Source organism: Rhinolophus sinicus, chromosome 2, assembly GCF_057876585.1.
Source record: "Rhinolophus sinicus isolate RSI-liver-muscle chromosome 2, RSI-T2T, whole genome shotgun sequence".
Taxonomy (NCBI): domain Eukaryota; kingdom Metazoa; phylum Chordata; class Mammalia; order Chiroptera; family Rhinolophidae; genus Rhinolophus; species Rhinolophus sinicus.
In genome coordinates, this window is record NC_142502.1 from 132,943,585 (window position 1) to 132,970,141 (window position 26,557).

Sequence of the window (26,557 nt, forward strand, 5' to 3'; positions counted from 1 at the left end):
CTCTATCAACACTGTCTTAATTAAGGCTGTCATCATTTCTTCCTTAGACTACTGAAACAGCCTCTTGACTGGTCATTTGCCTTCAATCTTAGCCCCCTCTAGACCTTCCTCTATTCTGCAGCCTTAGTGGTTTTTACAAAATATGAATTGTATTATGTCGCTCTCTGCTGAAGTGTCTCTGATGACTCCCATTGCCTACGGATAAAGTTGCAATTACATTTACTGACCTCCAGTAGAGACTTAGTTCTCAGCATTCATCCACCTTGCATCTTAAGTCTTTGTGAACTACAGATTTAGTGAACTGCTAGCTGTTCTCCAAACTTCCATATTCTCTGCCGCCTACAAGCCTTTGGCCCTGTCACTCTGTTTACAGAGAAGCCCCTTCTCTGTTTTCTGCACTTGACCTACTCTGATCATTGAGTTATCATTGAGACTCAAGTCAGGCATCATTTCTTGACCTGCTCAGACCTACATTGTTCTCAGAGTACATCAGACTTCCTCTACTGTGGTATAAATCATACACTATTTTAGTTGTTAATGCATGTGTCTCTTTCTCACTAGAATGTTGAGATCCTTGAGCACAGGACTGGAAATTTAATATTTCTTTTGAATAAACACAGAAGTTTATGATTGGCATAAAAGAGGCAACCCCTTCCCAGCTGATGTTATGTGAGGGAGATGTGAAACAGGTCTCTTAAACAAATTTACCCAAAAATGATTGTAGTGTCATTCTTCAAAAGTCATTAAACTAAATCTAGCTATATCTAAGGGTATTTGTTCAACCCCAATACTGACAGCTTAAAGAGCTCAAAATTCAGGAAGAGCTCCAGGAAAAAAATTTCAGAACTTGAAATAGAGTCATCCCTACTGACAAGCATAAGGCCTTTTGAGCAGGCACTTTGCTGCAGGGATGCCGTGATGTAATGCAGGAAACACAGCACACAAAGTGGGAAAACCAGTTTCTGTTTATAGCTTTACTTCCCAGCCACCCAGATGATTATCTTGGCAAATAACATGCTTCATCTGAAATTGTAGGGCAGCACCTTTATCAGCCTGAAAGAACCAGATGGTCTTCTGTATTCTCTTTAGCACTAAAATAAATAACTCTAACATTTCAGTGTGAATGCTTTTCAACAGATTACTTTCAGTTCTTATAACACAAAACAGATGATATACTAACTATGTATGATGACCTGGGGGCTTATTTAAGGGGTTCCTTAAGGACAATCAAATTTAAATACTGTCTATTACACACTGACAGTACTGACCTCATAACAGAAGGGCATAGCTCTATATGAACTCTTAATACTAAAAAGAGATTATCTGGAATCAATGGATAGATTGAACCTTGGTCCACACATGTCTCTCTCTTCTGACCAAAGACAGAGATGCATAAAATGTTCCCTTTGACGAGATGGGAAAAGAGGAAAACAAAACAAATGGCCTCCAACAGCATTGACACCAGAATAATATTGGAAGTATAATATAATTAATATGGAAAATACTGCAGACATCTTCCTCCACCAACCCCTCAAAGCCTGCTATTCTTTCTCTTAAACATAGTCTCAATTCATTCAAATAGTGTGTATTCACAGGTTTTGCTTAGGGCTGGATCCTTCTAATTAAGAAAGAGAATCCTAAGTGTTCTATGGAAAGTATATGGAATTCTTCATAAGTGGAATTTCCACTTTGCCATTTCTTAGTTCAAGCTGGGGTTTGTCCTTAAATGAGATCTGACAGCAGCATGTCAGCTGGGGACTTCTGGGAAAGGTTTTCCTGGAGAACAGACAGACACGTTACTCTCCCGTACGCAGCACTATAACTACATGTGACACTGCTGCATCCACATGTGACTGTGAGGGAGATAATGATAACAGCAGAGCGTAACAGAGTAGAAGGAAGAAAAGCATTTTGGTATTTTATGACAATAATATATTCATTTAGCCAAGACTGAAACCATCCTGTCTTGAGAGACAGTACAGGCATACCTCAGCGGTATTGAGGGTTCAGTACCAGACCATAATAAAGCAAGTTGAAATCTTTTTGGCAGCGGAGGGTCTTGCCTTCAGTTTGTAAAAAATGTAACACCTGTGAAACACTACAAAGCAAAGTGCACAAAACAACATATGCTTGTAAATATGGTTTTATACTATTTGCAACCAAAACCCTCCTAACTGACATATTATTGAATGTTTTTAAATAGCATTCCTTGTGCTGAAATTAGTGGTACATACGAAGCAGTCAAAAAACTACAGCCCACAGGCTAAATCTGTCCACCTATTGTTTTTGTCAATAAAGTTTTGTTAGAATAAAGTCACTCTTTTTCTCTATTGTCTATTATTGCTTTCATGCTACAGTAGCAAACTTGAGTAGTTGTAACAGAGACTGTATGGCCCACATCTGAAAATATTTAGTATCTGACCCTCTACAGAAAAAATTTACCAGCCCCTACTCTCTACCAGTAGATCTCAACTGTGGCTGTGTCACTCCGGTAATATTTTCCAGGAGCCATTTTGGATGGCCCAATCATTGTGAAGTTCTACAAGGCCAGGGTTGTTTAATTGTGTACAGTGTTAAAGCCCCACACAACAAAGGATACCCCCACTCAAATGCCAACAGTGAGAAATACTACTCATGCTCACTGTAATAACCGTTAACTATATGCTATGTCTTAGACCACATGTGCTTTTAAATAGCATTCCTTGTGTTGAAATTAGTGGTACACATGAATTGTATTTTACACTGCACTTGCCACTATGAGTTTGGTGGATTTACCAGTGTAGGTAAACAGCAAAACAGAAACGTAGTACTGAACGCACTATTGATCCGCATGAGATATTTGCTGACTAATTAGAGGATATATATTTATCATTATTTTTAGGGATTTTATTTTTAATTAGAATTTTCTGTTTGGGGGACTTGCTTGTATGTAAACACAGCATTCCAAGTTCTATTCTAAAATCAAGTTAGCTTTGCACACATTGTTTTATTGAAGCATATTTTATTTTATACTCATGAATTTTAAATGCTTTCAACTTTCAATTTACAGAAGGATTATAATTTCTTTAGAGTTACTTTTATATTAAGCAGTATTTTATAAATAATGATAATTATTCTAATTCCTGCTGTAGTAAAAAAGACCTTAAAATATTTAATGGGAAAGAACTAAATTAGCCTGAAATCTAAAGTCGAAAGAAAACACATACATCTAAGACTACTGCAACTGTTTCACAATCAAGAAATATATACCCTTAACTATCTAGTCAGTTGAAACATGAAAATTAAAGAGGAGATTTAAAAATATGTGAATTACATTCATAAAAACAATTTAAGGGATATAAAACAAATCTATCCTCAACGGAACCATATGTTCTAGAAATCGTAATTTACCTAAAATTATTTCAACCAAACGATTGCAAAACAAACAACTAGAAAAACCAGCTCATATATTGCTTCATGTAAGACCAGGAGGAGGAAGGAGTAAGTTCTTCAGAAAATGAACCATTTTAGAAAATAACCAACTAGCACTTCAGTGTTTAAGACTGGAGCCAATTGTTTCTTTTCTTTCTTTTTGTTTGTCTTTTTCTACTTTGCAGAGTATATAAGGTAATAAGAGAAAGGCATTAGGCTGCTCTCAACATCCTATGTCCCAAGTATTTTTCCAGTTTAATAAAGCCTTTCGTGTTCTTTGAGAGTGGGGATTTCTTGTATATTTATAGAACAAAACCACCTAAAGTTCTCCTAAATTTCCAAAAAAAGAGTGCCACCAACTCCTCTACTATCTAAAATATTTGCACTGTACGAATATATATTAAAATATTTGCTATGTAACAAACCTCTGGGTAAGCAGAAAACAATGCTAAGGTACAGCTGCCTGCGAGACATGCAGTGGTTCCATGACACTGAGCAGTGGGAACGCCATTTCAGCTTGTTGCCCAAGTAGGAATGCCCTACCCACACAAAAGGAATGTAAAATGTCCCCCTTGTGAGTCTACAGGACGCTGATCCTAGCAAGCATACACCTGGCAGAGAGAACACATGCAGGACCACATACCTAAGTAGACCGAGTTATTTGGTTGAGCAGACAGATACAAGCAAAATTAGCAGATAACGCAAGGCAGACAGCATTATGAGCACAGCAATGGGCGGAAAGGAAAAAACAAAAAAACACTAAAATGACTATGCATAGAGGGAATGCTGAGGAAATATGCCAAGGAAACTTAGGGCCCTGATAAAATGCAAAACAAAAACAGCCATGGTCCACACAATGCAGGATCCCACTGCTTAGGAAAAAAGAGAACACAGCCAGGTCCACAGAATGCACGACGAAGGATTTCCATCAGTTTTCAGAAAGGAAGAAGTGGAAATTGTTATCTAAATATATGATAGGTTACTCAAATTTTACCTTTTTAAGTGTACAGTAAAATATACACAATTCTCAATTTAGAGACAAACTCATCTATCTCCCCTCCCCCCAAAAAATGGTTGTAGAAATAAGGAGAATTCCCACCCACATAGCATTGTTTAATATGTGTACCTAGAAGCAGTGGCTCCTATGCCACCATAACGATCAAGGTTCTAATACCCAAAGAGGAAACAGGTAAGTGACACCACTTTTAAACCAGACTTTGAATTACACAAAATGATTCATAATAATTGGAGAATAATTACAAATATAAACAAAAAGAAAAGCTAGCTCCAATTCCATTCACACTAAATAATACACTTGGGTGTATTTCATGCCAGACTATTTGAGTTTTTCTTTAAAATTGGGACCAGCATGTACGCGGTTTTAAACAACCTGTTTGCTTGTTGTTTCTTTTACATTGTAGATCAGTTTTCAATATTAATGTGTTTCCTTCCATATTTAAATAGCTGCATGGTAAGTTATTTTACTTAATTTTCCTGCCTAATTCTTTGTGGTTAGACACATAGAGTGTCTCCTCATTATTGTAAATGTGCCTGGGAGTTAAGGTAGAGGTGACTGAGTTGTGACATGGAGAGGTCAATGCTGTTGAAAGAAGCTTTATTATCCAGAGTTCCCAAGAAGAGGAGGCATGACATACACAAATGCAGGGCTACATTAAAGGGAAGGGAGCTGGGTGGGGGGAGGGTTAGCCAGGAAGCAGAAAGGGGATGAGGGGAGAGTACGGCCCAGAGCCTTTACTGTGATTTCCAGAGGCTTGAATGGATGAGGCAGGATAGGTAAACCTGAGAAAGTTTAGGATTGGATACTTTGAATAGTTTCAGTGGGCTCTGAAATATAGGGGTGGTCCCTAGTTTTCCAGTACCTGGCCCCAGGGTGATTTAGCGCAGGAGAAATATGGGCCTGGTGTGTGCGAGTTAGACAAAGGAGGTGGTTGCAGTCAGGGACTTCGGATGGTCTGGTTTACATATAAAAAGCATGCTCCCAGGCACACTGTTTACTATCTAGGAATTAGCTAGTGGTGAGGGGGCAGTCTCTCCAGGACTAGCAAGGCACCAAGAAGTCAAAACATCATAAAATACAGAAAGTTAGGGATAAAAAGAAAAGATTAATACAAACTGATACCCAGTGTGCTTCCCTTCAACAGCCTTTCCTTCCTCTACCGCCTATCAAAACCCTGGTTCAATTCATCCAGATCATTGAGGCTTTCAGTACCTGACTCCAGTTCTTCTTTACCCCAACCTCTGGTATTATTCTTGATCAACTCAAAGCTAGATTCTTCTCATGTTAAAGATGTCAATCAAAATGTGCCCAAGATCAAAACATCTGAAATAGCATCCGTACCAGTTTAGGAAACAAGTATTCTTCATTCTCCTGCATGGACAGTTGTTTTCATGGTAAGTGGGCACTATAGCTGTTCAATTAAAAACTTTAATTTTCATATATTTTACCTCTGAAATTCAACTTACAATAATTTATCTCCCTGATAAAATTTATAATATGTTCTCACAATATTTGGACAACTACAAAGGCTGGAGCATAGAGGAAGAGTAAAGGGGAAGATGGAATTTGAGTACAAGGAAGGAGACAGGTCATAGGAGGACTCCAGCACAACGGCAAAAATCTGGCCTTTTTCTCAGTGCAAAAGAAAATATATGTGCGATTTTCAGCAGTAGAGTCATCAGCTTACACCAATTTTTATTATATTTTTCACCATGTACACAAACGACCACTCCAAACGCAGAGTTGTTAGATTGCTGTGCAATGCCAGAAGAGGCACAACTACAATTATGAGAAGTCGGGAAGAGGTTGAAGCTGCTGCCTATCACAAGAGAGGAAAAACTCATGAAAAATAAAAATCTAAAAGAACAGAAATAGTATTGTGAAGTTGAAGAAAATAAAATTAATTTTAAAAGTTGGTGAAGATCAAAAGAAGTCAGTCAGCTTAAATGCTACAGAAGAAAAGGTCCACTGGAGAAAATACCTTAAGAGCAAATTAAGTGATATTCATGGCTGAAATGAGAAATCAGCAGGAATACTTTGAATTGCTTTATGGAACAAAAAATAATTCTGTCTGGAAAACACTCAAGAGAAATGTTATTAATCTTTAAAAGCATACTTAGATTTTCAATAAAACTTTTATAAAGAAAAACTGAGTTGTTTCACTATTGATAGTTTCACCAGCTTCAGGCAACTTCACCAATTTTAGATTTTTTTTTTTTTTTAATGTGTTTTTGAAATAGGAAAATCCTAGGTCAAAATATCAACTAAGTTCCACAAGGGCTTTCTCAAGAATGACTTACAATCACAAATATTCTATTTTTCAATAAATATATACTATGGAAATATATACTCAATCTATTGAGCAAAGAATTCATTATTACATGTTATAATATCCTTATGATTTGGCAGTGTCAAGGCTATTCAAGAAGCAGTACATTTCCCCTCATTAAGTAGAATGTCTGCATTGAAAAGTGTGTTCTTAAGACATGAAGTGTCAAAAACCTTGACCAAGAAATGTTAACACTTTTGCAATGTGTACTTGAACACTAAGTAAACTAACAATAAACTCCAAAAATAAATAATCAATTGAATACGTTTGAACCAGGAGTTACGTATGTGAAAAATGTCTAAATCATTTGAAACACAAAAGATTAATCATGAAAATATACTAGAGTGGAACTCCATTTCAATACCAATAATAAAAAGTAAGATTAAACAGATAAGTGCTACAATATAACACGGGAGGTCTACCTCATGTTAATGAAGAAAAAATTTAATCTGTGAAATAATAGTTGTTACCAAGGTGCTACTCCTAAGACACACGCCTATTTACATACATAGGGCTGTGAAAAACCATTCCCTTTGTGTACTTCTCTCTTGTCTAGCTGACAAGCTCTCACTGATCATTCAAGTCTCAACAAAAGTATACTGTCTTGTGTTTCTTGGTTCATACACTACTCCAGAAAAAGATATGAGTACATGGCACAACAATTTATACTTTACTTTAATTATGTGTTTATATGTTCCTCCCTCAACCAGGCAGTCTCCTCCACCTTCGTTCCCGGAACCAAGCATTCTTCCTGTTATATAGGAAACTCAAATCAATGTTTCAATTAATTCAGTGCATATACATGGATTCATGAACTTGAAAAAAATTCTATTTATTCTTCATTTATATATGCTTACAAATGAGAAAATGATGCAAGTTAAAACCTCACTAATTCATTGGAAGATGAGAACATTTCCCACTATAGAGCAAATAAGAGACAATCCTTATGCCCTGCATTTTTATATCTTGCAGATACTTAAAACAGAAAAAGAAAAGTAGAAGACTGCATGTGTCTTGCATTAATAGTTGCATAATAGTATTGGGAAACTACTAATAACCTTGAGTTTTAAGCAAAAGTGTAATTAATCCTTAATCCGAGATATACCTTATTTTTTACGATTTTATTTTTAGAGCAGTTTTAAGTGTACAACAAAATTGAAAAGGAGGTACAGATTTCCTATATATCCCTCATCCCCAATATACATAGCCTCCTCTATTATCAACATCATTCACCAAAATAGTTTTGTTTTTGTTTTTATATATATACCAAGGGTAAGACTACACTGACTCATCAGAATAACCCAATGTCCATAGTTTACCTTAGGGTTCACTCTTAGTATTGTACACTCTATTGGTTTGGACAACATATAATGACATACATCCATCATTATAATAACATTTTTAATTCCCTAAAAGCCCTCTATGCTCCGCCTATTTATCTTCTCCCCAGATCCCCCTCCCCCGGCAACCACTGATCTTTTTACTGTCTCCATAGTTGCCTTTTCCATCATGCCATATAGTTGGAATCACACAATATACAGCCTTTTTAGATGGGCTTCTTTCACTTAGCAAGATGCATTTAAGGTTCCTCCTTGTCTATTCATGGCTTGATAGCTCGTTTCTTTTTAGCACTAAATAATACGTATCCCATCGTCTGGATGTATCCCAGTTCATTAATTCATTCAACAACCAAAGGGCGCCTTGGTTACTTCTAAGATTTGGCAATTATGAGTAAAGCTGCTATAAATATCCTTGTGCAAGTTTTTGTGAAGAAACCAGTTTCCAACTCTTTTGGGTAAATTACCAAGGAGCTAGATGGCTGGATCATACGGTGAGAATATGTTTAGTTTTGTAAAAAAACTGCCCAACTGCTTTCCAAAGTGGCTGTACTATTTTGCATTCCCACCAGCAGTGAATGAGAGTTGCTACTGCCCCACATCCTCACCTGCACAGATGACGTCAGTGTTTCAGATTTTGACCATTTAATAGGTATGTATTGGTATCTCACTATTTTAATTTGCGTCTTTCTGATGACATATTGTGAAGTATCTTTTTAATTGCTTACTGTCCATCTACATATCTTCTTTGATAAGGTGCAGGTTAAGCTGATTGGTCCATTTTTTAATTGAGTTTTTTTGTTTTCTTATTGTTGAGTTTTAGGGGTTCCATGTGTATTTTGGATCACACGCCTTCATCAGATGTACCTTCAGTGAATATATTTTCCCGGTCTGTGGCTTATCTTTTGTCTTGATATTGTCTTTTTCAGAGAACATTTTAACTTTAATGAATCCCAGCTTATTTCTTTTCCTCATAGGTTGTATTTTTTCTTATCATCTCTAAAAAGGCATCTTATACCCAATGTCATCTAGGTTTACTCCTGTTATCTTCTATATAAAGATACTCCTAAACTTCCATACAGGAGTTTTACAGTTTGTTTTACATTTAAGTCTATGATTCATTTTAAGTTAATTTTTGTGAAGGATGTAAAGTCTGTTGTCTAGATTCATTTTTTTTTTTTTTGCCATGTAGATGTCCAGTTGTCCCAGCACCATTTGTCGAAGAGCCTAATTTCACTCCATTGTATTGGTTTTTGCCTTTCTATACAAACTTCAGCATCAGTTAGTTGATATGCTTAAAATAACTTGCTGGGATTTTGATTGGAATTGCATTGAATCTAAAAGATCAAGTTGGGAAGACCAGACATCTTGCAAATATTGAGTCTTCCTATCCATGACCTTAGCATAATTCTCCATTAATTAATTATTTGATTTTGTTCATGACAGGTTTCTAGTTTTACTCATATTAATCTTACACATATTTTATTAGATTTATAAATATGTATTTCATTTTGGGAGTACAAATGTAAATGGTACTATGTTTTTAATTTCAGATTCCACTCATTCATTGTTAGTATATAGGAAAGCAAATGCCTTTTGTATATTAACGTTGTATCCTGAAACCTCGCTATAATTACTTACTAGTTTCAGGATTTTTGTTCTTGTTGATTCTTTTGAATTTTCTCCATAGATGACTATTGTTTGTGAACAAAGACAATTTCATGTATTCCTTTCTAATCTGTGTAACTTTTATTTTCTCTTCTTGGATTATTGCATTAGCAAGGTCTTCCAGTACGATGTGGAAAAGGGGTGGGAAGAGGGTACATCCTTGTCTTGTGCCTAGTATCAGTTTCAATTTTCTCACTATTATGTATAATGCCAACTGCAGATTTTTTGTAAATATTCTTTATCTTAGTTCACTGAGAATTTTTTTTTTTAATTGGGGAAGGGGAACAGGACTTTATTGGGGTACAGTGCGTACTTCCAGGACTTTTTTTTCCAAGTCAAGTTGTTGTCCTTTTCAGTCTTAGTTGTGGAGGGCACAGTTCAGCTCCAGGTCCAGTTGCCGTTGCTAGTTGCAGGGGGCGCAGCCCACCATCCCTTGCGGGAGTCGAACCGGCAATCTTGTGGTTGAGAGGACGAGCTCCAACCAACTGAGCCATCTAGTAGCTCAGCAGCAGCTCAGCTCAGGGTGCCATGTTCAATCTTAGTTGCAGGGGGCATAGCCCATCATCCCTTGCAGGACTTGAGGAATTGAACTGGCAACCTTGTGGTTGAGAGCCCACTGGCCCATGTGGGAATCGAACCGGCAGCCTTCGGAGTTAGGAGCACGGAGCAAAACCGCCTGAGCCACCGGGCCGGCCCCGTTTACTAAGAATTTTATCATGAATAGGTATTAGATTTTGTCAAATGCTTTCCTACATCTATAGATATGATCACATGATTTTTGTTTTGTAGTCTGTTGATGTGATCAATTACATTATTTGATGTACAAATGTTGAACCAACCTAGCATACCTGTGATACATCATATTTGGCCATAGTATATAATTCTTTATATACTTTTCATAGTACATAATTCTTTTTATACTAGTTTGTTGAGGATTTCTGTACCCATGTTCATTACAGATAATTGTCCTCAGTTTTCGTGGGAATATCTTTGTCTGGTTTTAGTGTTAGGGTAATGTTGGCCCCATAGAATTAGTTAGGAAGCATTTCCTCTGCTTCTATTTTCTGAAAGAGATTGTAGAAAATTAGTATAATTTCTTCCTTAAATATGTGGTAGAATTCACCAGTGAATCCATGTGAGATTGGTGCTTTCAGTTTCGAAATGTTATCATTGATTAATTTTTTTTTAAATAGATATAAGCCTATTCAGATCATCTATTTCTTATTGCGTTATTTTTGGCAGACTGTGTCTTTCAAGGAATTTGTCCATTTCATCTAGGTTATTAAATTTGTGAGCACAGATATGTTAATAATATTCCTTTATTATCCTTTTAATTTCATGGGATCTGTAGTGATATCCCCTATTTCATTTCTGATATCAGAAATTTGTGTCATCCCCTTGTCCTTAACCTAGCTAGAGGTTTATTGATTTTATTTATCTTTTTGGAGAAAGATTTTGGTTTCATTGATTTTCTCTATTGATTTCCATTTTTCAATTTCATTCATTTCTGCCTAATTCTTACTATTTTCTCCTGCTTATTTTGGACTTAATTTGCTCTTCTATTTTTCTAAGGTGGAAACTTAAATAATTGATCTTAGACCTTTCTTCTTTTCTATATATGCATTCAATACTAAAAATTCCTTCTAAGCACTGGTTTTCCTCCCTTACACAGATTTTTATAAGCTGTATTCATTTAGTTCAAAATATTTTTAAGTTTCTCTTGAGATTTCTTCTTTGACCCATGTGTCACTTAGGAGTATATTGTTTAATCACCACATATTTTGGAATTTTTCCAATTGTCTTCCTATTATTGATTTCTTATTTAATTCCATTGTAGCCTGAGAACAGATAATGTATGATTTTCTTGCTTTAAATTGTAACTTAGCATTATAATCTCAAGATCTACCCATGTTGTCACAAATGGCACTATTTCATCTTTTCTTAAGGCAGAATAGTATCCCATTGTGCATATATACCACAACTTCTTTATCCAATCATCTATTGAAGGGCACTTTGGTTGTTTCCATGTCTTGGCCACTGTAAATAAAGCTGCAATGAACATCGGAGCACATATATCTTTACAGATAAATGTTTTCAGATGTTTTGGGTAGATACCCAGGAGAGATCAGACAGAAAAAGTAGAGAATATGATTTCACTGATATGTGGTATATAAAACTGAAAACAGCAAAAGAACAAGAAAAACCAAATGAAGAAACAAAACTCATAGACACAGACAATAGTTTAGTGGTTACCAGAGGGTAAAGGGTGTGGGGGGGGTAGATGAGGGTAAAGGGGATCAAATATATGGTGATGGAAAGAGAACTGACTCTGGTGGTGAACACACAATGTGATATATAGATGATATAGTACAGAATTGTACACCTTAAATCTATGTAACTTTGTGAACAACTGTCACCCCAATAAACTTGAATTTTAAAAAATGTAACTTTACTAACGACTGTCATCCCAATGAACTTTAATTAAAAAAAAATGTTAAGGTGTGTTTTATGGAACAGAATGTGGTCTATCTAGATAAATGTTCCATGTAAGCTTAGGAAAATTTTGTATTCTGCTGTTATTGGATAAAGCAGTCTATAGATTGATGGTGTTAATTAAACTCTGTTCTTACTGATTTTCTGACTCCAGAATCTGTCCATTTCTGAAACAGAAGTGTTGAAGACTCCAACTATGATAGTAGATTAACCTGTTTCTCCATGTGGTCCCATCAGTTTTAGCCTCACATAGTTTGGTGCTCTGTTGTGAGGTACATACACGTTAAGAATTGTTGTCTTCTTGGAGAACAGACCCCCTTATCATTATATAATGCCTTTCTTTAACCTTGATAATTTTCCTTATTTTGAAGTCTGCTCTATCTGAAATTAATATAGCTACTCCTGCTTTCTTTTTTATTAGAGCTAACATGGCTTATTTTCCTCCATTTATTTGTTTTTAATCTATATGTGTCTTTAAAGTTGGTATCGTACAGACAACATATAGTTGGATAGTGCTTTTTATCTATTATAACAATTCCTGTATTTTAAATGGTGTATTTAGACCACTGACATCAAAAGTGATTATTGATATAGCAGGATTAATATCTACCATATTCATTATTCTTTTCTATTTGTTTCTCTTATTCTTTGTGCCTCTTTTTGTGTTCCACTTTTTTTCTTCCTTTCTTTGGTTTTCATTGAGAATTTTACATGATTTCAGCGTCTCTCCTTTCTTAGCACATCAGTTTTATATTTGATCCTTGAACAATGTGGAGTTTAGAGATGCTGACTCCCCACCCCTTGCTCAGTTGAAAATGTATTTACATGTAAGTACTAGTCGGCTCTCTGAATACATAGATTCCTCACCACGGACTGAAAATACAGTGGACTCTTGAACTACACATGTTAGAACTGTACAGGTCCATTTATGTATGGATCAACTGTCATCTTCTTCTTCTTCTTCTTTTTACTTTTTTTGTGGTTTCTCTAGAGTTTGCAATTGTATTTTAATTTTTAACCATTTTGAAAATTAAATTTCAATCCATGTTTGTTGTAACTGGTGAAAATGCATAAATCTATAAAGAAAAAGTAAAAAATTTTAGACCAAGCTCATTCTATCACTGTCTTACTTAGAAAACTATGGAAACAATCTCGATTACACCCTTCCACTATCTTTCCCAGCACATAGAAACATCAACAATGTTTATCTCTTGATGCAATTTTGTTTTTTCTTTTTTATAAAAATGAGATCACACTGTATAGAGTAAGTACTCCAAAATTTAACACTATATAATGGGCACCACTTCAGGCCAATAAATAAATACCTAATTAGTTCTTTTTTATAACTTGTGGTGGACAGATTCCTGCCTCCTGGTTTTTCTATATTATGTAATCACTTTACTTGATTGTAGGCAGGATGTGACTTGTTTCTATGAGATCAGACAATTAAGTTCAAGTACTCATCCTAGAAAAAGTGCTATATTGCTGAATATCACTATTGTCATGTTCAAAGTACTCCCCTTGGTAAGCTACACACTGACGCCAACACCTAGTCCACCCTTCAGAGCAATTTTGGAACAATTTTTCTGGAATGGCCATCAGATGTGTTGTATCACCCTTGATGTCCTGAATGTCATCCAAATGTCTTCCTTTCAATATTTCCTTTATCTTCGGGTAAAGAAAGAAGTCACTGGGGGCCACATCAGGTGAGTAGGGAGGGTGTTCCAATATAGTTGTTTGTTTGCTGGCTAAAAACTCCCTCACAGACAGTGCTGTGTGAACTGGTGCATTGTCGTGATGCAAGAGCCATGAATTATTGGTGAAAAGTTCAGGTTATGTAACTTTTTCATGCAGCCTTTTCAGCACTTCCAAATAGTAAATTTGGTTAACTGTTTGTCCAGTTGGTACAAATTCATAATGAATAATCCCTCTGATACCAAAAAAGGTTAGCAAAATCGGTTCAACAATGTTCGTGACCTTAATTGTCTCAGACCTCGTAGGCATCAGAATACAACAAAGAGATAGGTGTATGTGATTACGTACGTGTCATTATATATATCAGATTGTAAATAACTGTCTTGTTATGACAAACATTCTCCCTTGTTGGCTTTGAAGAAGCTGTCATGTTGTACGCTGCCCTATAAAGAGGACCATGCAGCAAGGAGCTGAGGGCAACCTTTGACTGACAGCCTGAGGTCCTCCACCTGGCAGGAACATTATGCCACCAACAAATATGTGAGCCTGGAAGTGAATCCTTCTCTATCTGATTGGAAAGCGCTCCAGTTGACACCTTGATTGGAGTCTTATGAGACCCTGAAACAGAGGATCCAGCTAAGCCATGACTGGACTCCTGGTCCACAGAAACCATCAGATAATAAATGTTCATGGTTTTGAACTACTATGTGTGTGGCAATATCATTACACAGCAATAGAAAACCAATATGCTACATAATATTCTATAGTTTGGATGTACCACAGCATATCCAAATATTTTGCTGACAGACATCCTGGTTTCCAGGTTTTGCTACCACAAGCAACGCTGTAATAAGCATCACTGAAGATCTTTGCTTATTTCTATGGAATGCACTCCCAGGAGAGAGACTGCACATCAAAAAAATGGGAAGACAATTTTCATTTTAAGAAATATGATCGTTATTCCTGTTTACATTACCAGTCTACTTCTCTAGTCTCCTGCACACTGATTTCTTCTAAAATCCCCCAACAGCTCACTTTTTCCCAATTAACACCTTACAATATTTTCTCCATGCTACAGCTAGAGTGAGCTTTGTAAAATTCAAACATGGTTATCTCATTTTGCCTCTTAAAACGTTTTAAGGGCTTCTCATTGCTCTTTGGAAAGAGTCAAAACTCTTACTATTGCTCATTTGCCTGTCATGACTGACCCCAAATTTATACTGTCAGCCTGATATTTCTCTTATATCATCAGTCTGATTGTGTCACTGTCATAGCAAAGCCATTCTCAACTTCTTGAACTTACCATGTACAAATGTTACCAGTTCTATGCACATGTAGTTCTTTTTCTCAAAAACATTCACTTTTCATTTCCCCTGTTCCATTCTCTGTTCCCTGGACTAACTTCTAATTAAGGCTGAGTATCAAGTTTACATAACACCCGTCCTGAAAAGCCTCATCTGAAGTCCCAGTTCTGGGACTCTGCTTCCCCTCTGTGACTTCCTGTATTTAAGTACAAAGCACATCCTATTAAAATTGAAGATATGCCGGCCACCTCACAAGGACCACTTGCTGTCTTGTATGAAATGCTGCTTGAAGCACTGATGCTGAGATAAATCTTCTGGCTGACAGACCTAAAAGAGGAAGAAGCTCTCATAGGAGATGTGTTTTCTCACCTTTAATCGAAGTAGATGAAGCAGACAACTAGTCCAATGTCCCTCTTAACACACACCTACAACCGCTCCTTCCCTTATGCCCCCAAACTGGGCCAGTAAGAACACAGACCTCATCAAAGAAGCCCAGAAATCTCAAAACCTGCCTGAGAGCCAATGAGAATCACCAATGGTTTCATAATTGGGGAATCAAGCTCTTAATTAAACATTCTAAAGGACAAATACCTACACTGAGATAACCATTATTCTCAATGTATTTGCATCGTAACACCAAAGATGTTGGAGAACTTGACATTGCCGTCACCTTGGGACTGAAGGCAAGGTCTTTGCATTGCGCGTACAGTTGTCCATTCGCCGCTGAGGCCAATGATTTTTTATTCATGCTCAGGAGCCACAGAGCCTTATGTTCCCAGATCCTGGACGCCTCATGCTTTTTCAGTTTCCTCTGCAGCAACGTAAACATGCCCAGGAAACTGGTTCTCTCCATCACAGTGACTTTCAGGACTCTTTGACACCAATCCACAATAAGAAAGACATTTTCCATTTTCCATCTCCACCCAGGCAACACAAACACGTATCTATGTACTTGAAATAAAAGTTCCACAGTAACTACTTTTTCATATTTTTTTCTGTTTTCTTCTATTTTTCAATCAGGCCTCAATATATGGATTTCATAGCCTGCTATACAGATGTACCCCCTCATACGGTTATTAAAGGAGATGCAAGTATTTTATTTAAGACGACTAAGAGCCATTATCTTCCAGTTCTGTTACAGCAATTATATCACAATTCAATACTCATTCATCAAACGTATTAATTGAGCCTCTATTACATGATCCAAATGATCCTTTGTTGACTTGCCTCTCTGTGTATTTTATTTTATAATATCATTCCACCAATGGTTAAACTCTCACAATACTGAATTCACTTCAAGTTCTTTCCTACACCTTTTGCTATGCAAATCCCTCTGAACTTGGTTTATACTTCCTTTGTGTGCCTTCCCTGACACGTTCATCTAGAATGAACTGGGAACTCCTACTATACTCTCAGTGCAGGTAGCACATGCTGCCATAAGAGCAATAATTATGTGCCACCATAACTGCTTGCATACCTAGTTCCTAAAACAAGAACAAGGTGCCACATTGCTAATCCCAAGCCCAGCCTTGGTCAGAGATGCCTTCCCCGACCCCACACAGTAATGTTCCACAGTATGCCATACTTCTCACCATAACTGTAGTTAATTGTGATTTATTTCTATCTCACCTTCTAGAGTATAAGCTCTGAGTACAGAAACTGTGTTCCCAGCAATTATTTTCCCAGGATCTGGTACAGAAACCAAAGCACAGCAGGTTTTCAATCACTATTGAATGAATGAATGAATGAATGAATGAATGCTCACCACCAAAAACGTCCTGGTGAGTTAGCTTCTCCAGGCTACTCTTGAACCAGCAGTATGTACTTGACTGAAATTCTCCCCACATTACCTTTTCTAAAATATCTTCTGAATTGTAGTATATTCCCTAAATTGCTCCTCTTTTCACATTTTTCAAAACCTTTTCCTGGCTCATTTCATCAACTTTTCTCACCTGGTAAACATTCTTCAATTTTAATTACATGATTATTGTGGTGAACCACAATTGAAGTAATTTTAGAAGGTGAGATATTTGCTAACTATGGAGGAAAAAAGCATAATGAAATTCAAATATCTTTCCTTGCTTATTATCCAAATTTACAGCTGTTTACATAGCTCTACTTAATGAACATAGCTATTTTCATCTCCAGCTGAACCTCCAATCTCTTTCTTGTTTCTGTTTAAAACTGTCTATCCTCCCCCAGAAATTAGGGAATAATCTTTTTCTTTTTTAAACTAGACTTGTTTAGAGCTTCCCTCACATTTGCTATGGAAAAAAAAAAAAAAAAGTAAAACATCCTTGGAAAGTTCCAGTGAAATACAGTAGAAGGACAGTAAGGAAAAGAGGAGGAATGGAACTCTGCTTACATAGAAATTGTATTTTGTACAATGCCCCTAACTTAAGATAGCGATATAGAGATAGAGATAGAGAGAGAGAGAGAGAGAGAGAGAGAGAGAGAGATGAGGAGGAGGGAGAGGGAGAGAGAGACCGGGAGAGGGAAGGGGAGAAGGAGAGAATCTTCCAGGTGGCTCTAGAATTTCTTCACAGCTGATGAAAGTCAAATTATAGAGATACTACTAAGAATGTGCCTGAAATGACAGATTGGTACAGTTTGTGTCCAAACTCTAATATCATTTATGGCAAAATTTAAAACAAAGTAAAAACATAGGGAAATTAGTCTCGCAGCCCTTTTGTTGGTATTTTCAACCTAAACTGATTTTCCTTTCTTCTCATTTAGTGTCAGTTATTAAAAATTCAACTTCTTGAATAAAACAGTGTGTGTTTATAAACTGGATATCTGTGTCCCATCTTTTTGCATGCTTGTCTACAATAGTGGAAACGAATTACTTTAAGATTAAAGGTCTATATTCTAATAATTTTAATATATTTTTTTCCAATCTAAGAAGCACATATAAAATAATTTGATAAGTCTGTATTGATTTGAAGACGTTTTATGTCTGGATTCATGCCAATTTCAAGCTTATGGTATTTCAGAATGATATTCTCTTCTCATCAGCATTTACTTGGAATGGAAGGAGTGGATGGACCGGCATGGGAGAAACTCTTAACAAGAGCCTGGAAGCACAGAAGGGTGACTAGGCTGGCTCACTGTTTTCATTTCTAACTCACAGGTTTAAGCTCTTCCTGGGCTATTTGCTTTTGCAGGTGTATATGCTCAAGTCTGTATGAATCACCCTGCAAGCCTCCCACAAAATGTGATTGTCACAAGTGCACAGGAACTAGATGAGCACAAATTTCTCACCACCCTCAGAAAAATGTCAAGTACACATACAGGGTTCAGAACATCCTCTCCATATATAATAGCTACCATGCCATATTAGCTTAGAACAACCAAAGGCTTTTCTTGTCACAACAACAAAATGCTGGTACACTATGATTCATGAACATCCATCTCCTATAACAACCTCTAAAAGGCTTATTTTAAAACAATTATACCTAGTAAGATGGTTTTTCAACAATATTTATTGAATTCTAATGTTTGCCCTAGCTTAGTCAGTCATCAATGAGTTACAGAATTAGTGAGCAGATAAAAACGGATGCTGTTCTAAGAAAGGATAATGCCTCATTAAAAATTAGTTTCCTTCTACGATTCAAGGTAGTCTCTCTTTTTTCTTTTCTTTTTTCCTTTTTGGGTTTTAAGTTTATATTCGAGTGGGAGTGATGTATCCTTTACAGCCTTGGCTACCAAAAATCTCTCTCTCTCTCTCTCTCTCTCTCTCTCTCTCTCTCTCTCTCTCTCTCTCTTTCTCCCCCCCTTCCGCCCCCCCCTCCTTTTGGGAGTCTGCACAGGGCCCTGGGGGATGGCTGAACTGTGAGATACAAAGCGTCTAGGTCTCTGAGTCATCCTGATAAACAGTCATCCAAATAGAAACGTCCATTTTGAACTCTGCTTGCATAGAAACAAACTGAAATAAGGAGTCAGGAAATATATTAAGTATTCAATTTTCCCTAACTAAGACATCAATTAAAAAACAATGTTTTATCATTATTATTTGGATGAATGTTTTGTTTTGTTGCTAGAAGGATGTTGAAAACGTCATGTATCAAACATCCATATTTTCATCAGTTTAAAGTATCATTAAGTTAATTATCTCCCCTTCTTAAGGAGCTTTTACTCTACTGCAAGAGGCTGCATTCTTTCTGTATAGTGTTTTCAGAGCCTAATGCATCCTGGAAATATTGAAAGTTTCAGAAAATAAAAAAGGGAGGAATATACAGGGGGATTTCATAAACAAAACAGAAGACTTTTAGAAATGAAAGAAATTCTAGCCACTGGATCACTAGTATTTATTCAAGACTGAAGGTGATGAATTCTTCAGATTCATACTGAAAATTGGGGACGTCTGGAAGAATAAAACAAGACTTTCCCGTTCTTAAGGAGATTTATTTGTTTGTTTTAAAGTCCATACTTTATTCAGATTTCCTCAGTTTTTACCCAATGTCCTTTTTCGGTCCCAGCATCCCATCCAGGATCCCACATTACATTTAGTTGTTAGGTATCCTTAGGCTTCTCTGGGCTGTGACAGCTTCTCAGACTTTCCCATTTTTAATGACCTTGACAGTTCTGAGGAGTACTCGTCGGGGATTTTGGACAATGCCCCTCACTTAAGATTTGTCCAATGTTTACTCATGAATAGACTGGAGTAATGTTTCTTTTAGAAGAAGACCATGAACATAAAGTGCCATAAGCTATCAGTAAGATTTATCATTACTGATGCTAAACTTGGTCACCTAGCTGTGGAAGTGTTTGGCATGGTTCTCTGTAAAGTTACTCTTCTGTTCTATACTGTAGCTTGGAAGGAAGTCACCATGTGCAGGCCATGCTCAAGGAGTTATGGTACATAAATTATCAGAAAAGTTTCCGCATCAGGTATTTGTCTACTCTCCCCCATTTATTCATTTATTTATTCAATCGTGCATATTTGTATCACTATAGGTAACCAGGGGTAAGTAGAATTGGATTATATCACAACTTCGCATTATGACTCAACACTACTTTATTTTGTCGTGCAAATTGCCCCAGCTTTACCACAGGGGGCTTTTTCTGTGTCCCTTTGACATGTGTCCCCATTATTGTGTTTTTATTTATTTCCTTACTTTCTGGCTCTAAGATGCTCTAAGCTCATGTCATCTATTTCTGGCTCAGTCCGAGAATCAGCCATTTCTCCCAGGAGGCCTGGTTCCTTTCATCAGAGAACAGTATTAGAAATCAAGTTCTGGGTGCTAGGTGTGCTCGTTGCTTCTAAGCCCTTTCCACTACGAGAGCATGGACACATGTGAGTACACTAACCCACGTATATACACGTCTACAGATATTTCCGTATGTAACCACCTGTATATACATTAAGTAAACCTGATTTTATAGTGATTCTTATCCACATATGGTCTTCCTCACTAAAACCCATAATCCCAGTCTAATCATGAGACAAAAATCTAGTGAATCAAATATCCTGTGTTCCTGCCATGATTTGTAATGTAACAGGCAGACAAGGTTTTTGGTTGGCACTGCCAACGACACTGTACTCTGTCTGGGGGCCTCATGAAGCCTCTATGACCACGGCCGTCAAGGGGGGCCTGAGTCAGTGACAAATACACAGCCATTATCTCGGTTCAACCAAGGTGATTCATTCACTCAGCAGCCTCTGACAGTCCTTCCTTCCACTCTTCCCTGAGCTCCAAATTCTTCCCCTTCCCCTTTCCCTTTTCCTTCTTTTAAAACTTTCTGACATTATGCTGTCCACACAGGGTTAAGGAGTGGAGCATAACATCATTTATGAAAATGAGATGAGCCTCTTTTTATTTTTTCTCACACACAGGCATCATTCAACAGGGAAACTTCACCAAAGTCCTATTCACCCACAAATGTAGAAAACATAAGGCAGTCACGAGTGTCACCAGTCACCATGGCATATTCTTTATTTTAAGAAAAGGAGGTTATGGGGAGGGGGCTTTCCAGATGCATCCCTGCCTGCAAAGGCTGCAGACTAGTGATTTGTTATTCTCTGCCGATCAACGGATCTGTCAAGTGCACAAAAGTTCATTTTTAACACTGCTCAACTTTTTATAACCCGATTTGGATACTGTCCCAGTCTGGCTCCCAACCTGATTTCCTTCATCACTGGTGTCCATGGCTGCCCACAGGCACCAACACCGTAACATCTAACCTTCTGATTGCTTCATATAGATTTTGCCACTATGCCCATTCTCGAGGATAAATAAATAGTACCTTTCCCAGCCTGGCTCTTTGCTACAAGAATAGTCTTGGCTCAGAGTTCTCAGTAATCATTCTATTTCTGTCCCATCTGATGTTACTGAGCATGTCTGTCTGGTCAAGTACCCTGTGAGAGGCACAATGGGCACTGAGATGAGTAAGACTTAGGTGCTTGCCCTGTACTCAGCTATGTGCCACTAGGGGTAACAGGCACAGAAATGCCTGTGGGGCATGGAAGGTTTCACTTATAAACTGCCATTTCCACTGTCTTGACATGCATGTAGGTATTCCACAGGTGAAAGGTGAGCAGGACCAGGACTTCCCAGAGAACAAAGTGCATTCCAAAGGCACAGAAGCATCAGGGAGCACATTGCATCTAGGGATGGGAAGGAATTCAGGAATGGGACCCACACAGTAAGTAAGCAGAGGGAAGGAAGTCGGAGAGATGGAAGGTGTTAGAATCAATGGGCTTCATAGGCTGTGGTCAGGAGTTTGGAAACTACCAATGGGCAGTGAAAACTATTGAAGGATATCAAGCCACACAGTGACATAAATAGGTTTTCTGCAAATCTGGGCTCCATACATTTTGCTGCTATGGCTACAGCCTCATAGACCACAACAAAGTCAACGTAGAACTCATCGCACACAGAATATTTTTCGCTTAATAGAAAATAAAAAATCAGTGTAGCATTTTACTCATGATACTTATTGTAGATTGCTATAATTTAAATGGCAAAAAGTAGCTTCAAAAGTCTGAAAATCAAGTGCGTCAGTAAAAAAGAGAATATTATGTTCCTTTCTTTATAAGGAGACCCCCTATCTGCAATGAAGAAAACGTTAAAGTCTGGCTCTAAGTGTTGTATTGCTGTGCACATTTTCTGGCTCTCACTTAAGATGCATCTGCTTTCAAATCAGTGAGATTATGAGAGGCAGAATCATCTGAGCCATTTAATACGAGTTGAGCGGCAAAGCAGAGGGGGTATTTTTCACGACAAACTTATTGAAATACGATGCTATATCCAAACACTTTCTTAATGATGTCCATTCACACACAATATTAAGGAGCCTTAAATAAGGTGTTTTAAAATCTTGAGATTCAAATCTTATGTCACAACAACAGAAGGTGTAAAGCAAAAATCACCATGTGGAAAACAGAAAAGGAATACAATTAGAAAACTGCAACAAATAATGTCAGCAGGGCCCACTGTGGCCAAGGTTAAACAGGGTTCTTCAGGAATTAAGGCAGTGCGATTTGATGTCAGGCTAGCATTGCTATTGCAGATACAAGGAAAAAATATGCTCATTCTATTCAAAAGTGGTCAGCACTTAACTTGATACTCATATACACGTTTGTGTGCACATCCCTCCCCTCCGGCTGCAAACTGAGCCTCTGGAAGTGTTGCCCATGAGACACTCGGGAACACTTGCGCTATGACAGGAATAGGGCCTTATATGTACCCTTGCTCAGATTTACTTCATAGCTTAATTTGCTGAATGGCAATTCTGAGTTACAGAAATAAGAAGGGAATGGAGATAGATGTACTGGGAACTTGGGAAAAACAAACAAACAAACAAACAATAAAACAAGAATGGAAGATGAGGAACCCACTAAGGGAACATATGTTACAGAACTTATAAAAGAGATGTAACAAAATATTTCTATTATGCCTATTGTTCAGCTACTTGCTTTTCTTAATCTAATAATATATCAAAGCTCTGTTTACAAGTCCGCAATACGGTTCTAGTTTATTTATTTTTAATGAGTGCAGAGTTTAGAGCAGGATCACCCAAATTTTCTGTAAAGGGCTAAACAGTAAATGTTCGATTTTGTGACATAGGGGCTCTCTTGCAAGTTCTCAGCTTTGGTATTGCAGTATGAATGCAGCCACAGTCAGAATGTCTCTTTCTACCCAGTTTTCTCCCCAACTCTGACACATTTCCCTTCACAGTAGGGTCATGGCAAAGCCAGAATGTTTTTAGCAAGTAGCTAAGGGGAAGTTAAGTTGTGGAAACTTTTAGTTGGGTGTCACAGGATTACTTACATAGTTCACAGTCACCTGTGTGTATCACCAAGTTACTATACACATCGTACTCCCTACCCTTCCTAGTGTAAAAATGAAGAATTCCCGTCCCACCCACTTAATGAACTCAACTGGCACCGTGACAGGAAGGCATCTGGCCAGAGTTTGTACAGTGATACAGATGTACCTTACAGAAGCACACGGAAGTAGTACCAAGAAGTGTATATGTGTATATGGGGGAGAACTGTACATATGGTTATAGTGGAGGAGAACCAAGGTTTCTAATGTATAAAGCCATAATTAAGTAGGTGAAAAATTCCTCCTAAAACCAGATGTGTAAAACTTTAATAGAGGATATTTTCATTTTCATGTCCTCAAATAATGCTCTCCTGCCGGGAATATGCTCTATAACAAATTCTGTATAATTAAAAATGTGCTGGGCCGGCCCGGTGGCTCAGGCGGTTGGAGCTCCGTGCTCCTAACTCCGAAGGCTGCCGATTCGATTCCCACATGGGCCAGTGGGCTCTCAACCACAAGGCTGCTGGTTCAACTCCTCAAGTCCCGCAAGGGATGGTGGGCAGTGCCCCCTGCAACTAAGATTGAACACGGCACCTTGAGCTGAGCTGCCGCTGAGCTCCCAGATGGCTCAGTTGGTTGGAGCGCGTCCTCTCAACCACAAGGTTGCCGGTTCGACTCCTGCAAGGGATGGTGGGCTGCCCCCCCTGCAACTAGCAACGGCAACTGGACCTGGAGCTGAGCTGCGCCCTCCACAACTAAAACTAAAAGGACAACAACTTGATTTGGGAAAAAAACAGCACAAAGGCCTGGAAGTACACACTGTTCACCAATAAAGTCCTGTTTCCCTAACCAAAAAAAAAAAAAAAAAAAAAGGTTAAAAAAAAATGTGCTTTTTTTCCCCACTTTTTTATTGAAATAAAATATTTAATAAATTTTAAGTACCCCATTGTAAATGAAATTTTGGAATATTTCAGTAAAGCAAGAGTCATATGGACTCAACATGTTTGTTAACTTTTTTCATCATCTTTAAATGATACTTTTATAAAAACTATGAGAAAATTTAGGTGAAAATTTATTATGTACTAGACAAATATAAGCATAAGCAATAAAATCAAGTCAAAAATAATTAGTCTGACATTAAGAAACAAAATATACCAAGTATTTGTCTGATTATACCAAAAGCTAAATTTATGAAGACAAAAAATTATTTTGTAAGTAAATGTGATTACCAGTACTTTGATTTGATAATGCATTTAAAAAAGAGCTCTCAATAACATGGAAATGCTGAGAAAACATTCAATTTCTTGACAATTTTACACAAAATATTGTCATCAATAAATATTACTGAAAACACTAACTATGCTTTTTCTTCAGCCACAAACTGGCTAATGAGTGTCATAAATTCAGAGTATTTAGTTTTAGTCACTGCTCAGGAAAAGTTGAAATTCCTTGAACTCTAACAGCTCATACATGAAAGGACTTTATAGAATCTGCCCAAATTTGAAAACAATCTCATAAATTTACATAACATTATCAGTAATTAGTTGTAAAGCTAAAAGATATTTAAACTGACAATACACACACACGCACAACTTCAACTATGCTAGAGAAAAGACTGAATTATCAATGAATTTCTAATAAAAAATAATATACAATTTTGTATATGAAAATGTGATCAAAAGGTATGCAGCCAAAAGACGTAGAGAAAAAAGTATAATTGTGATAAATTAGGTAGTTAATAAGAATATTATTTAGTTTTCTGAATTTTGTGATTTGTGTTATCAGCTTTTTAAATTTTGCATTTGGTTGTGATTTTTTTCTCATTATAAATAGAAATATCTACATTTATACCTATTTTCATATTCCAAATTGAATGTTTTTTCCAGACTGCAAACAACCTGGATCTTTCCCTGATTATAACCATTTTGCTCCTATGAAAAATGCTCGCAAGTATTAAAATAAGATTTTTATATCTTTAGATCAAGGACTTTTGACAACATATAAGAACGATGAACCTATATAACAGCAAGTGCTTTCTAGTCAGGACAATTAGTAAGCACACAAAAATGCCCTGAAATAGTGATTTTCTTTGTTTTCTCAACACCAGGTTATCCTTACATTGTGACGAAGTAAAAATAAATAATGTACAATATAAAAGAGAAGAGAAGACACTGTTTTTAATGTTCAACTTATTTTTGAAAGCTATACATGCACTATGTATCAGTTTCATAATTACACAATTATATATTCCATTTTCCATCTCTGTGCATTATCTCTTTTATCAGATTTGGAAGAATCCCTATGTCTCCTAATACAATATTTCCAAGAGCAGATCGCTTGGTAAATTGAGTTTAGTATCTCTCTATTTTGTTCATTCTATTTTCATATAGTTTAGAATAAATGGGATTATCTACCCTGTATTTCCTATGAAAAATTCAAAATATGAATAGGCAAAAGTGCAGTTTAATATCCATCTAGTTACCAACTCATGTCTTTTACAATTATATATATATATATATATATATATATATATATATATATATATATATGATAAAGCTTGGGATTTTAAGAAGAACGTCTCAATTTGCTGAATACTAGAGCTATATAAAACCAAGTTATTGATTAGCTGCAGTCGAGCCTGCTGTTTGTTAAGAGAGGACGTCCTGCTCTGCAATCAGCCTGCTCGTGTTGGAATCCAGATCCTGCACCTGCCAGTTCTCTGACCTAGACAGTTACTTAACCTGACTGCATTTCATTTCCCAACTATAAAATGAGGATGGCAGTAATGACGCCTACACAGTGACATTGCCGGGGAGATCAAATCACATAAACCATGAGCATTACTTAAAAAAGAATGTGGTACATAGTAAACCCTCCATATATGTTACCTTTTCTTATTGTCAGTCATAATCCCTATCATCTACTCTTTGTTATCTAAAGTATTTAAAGTAAAGCCAAGCACAGGATCCATTACCTGAAATACGGAAAAGCAAGCACAGGAAGTTTGTTTAGAATACCTTAGATTTGATTCA

At 36.9% G+C, this 26,557-nt stretch overlaps 1 protein-coding gene across 8 annotated transcripts in view; it reads right to left on the reverse strand.

The window, feature by feature from the left end:
• The window catches only part of CTNNA2 (catenin alpha 2), a 1,050,986-nt gene that overhangs the window by 931,698 nt on the left and 92,731 nt on the right, over window positions 1-26,557 (reverse strand). The window lies entirely within an intron of this gene.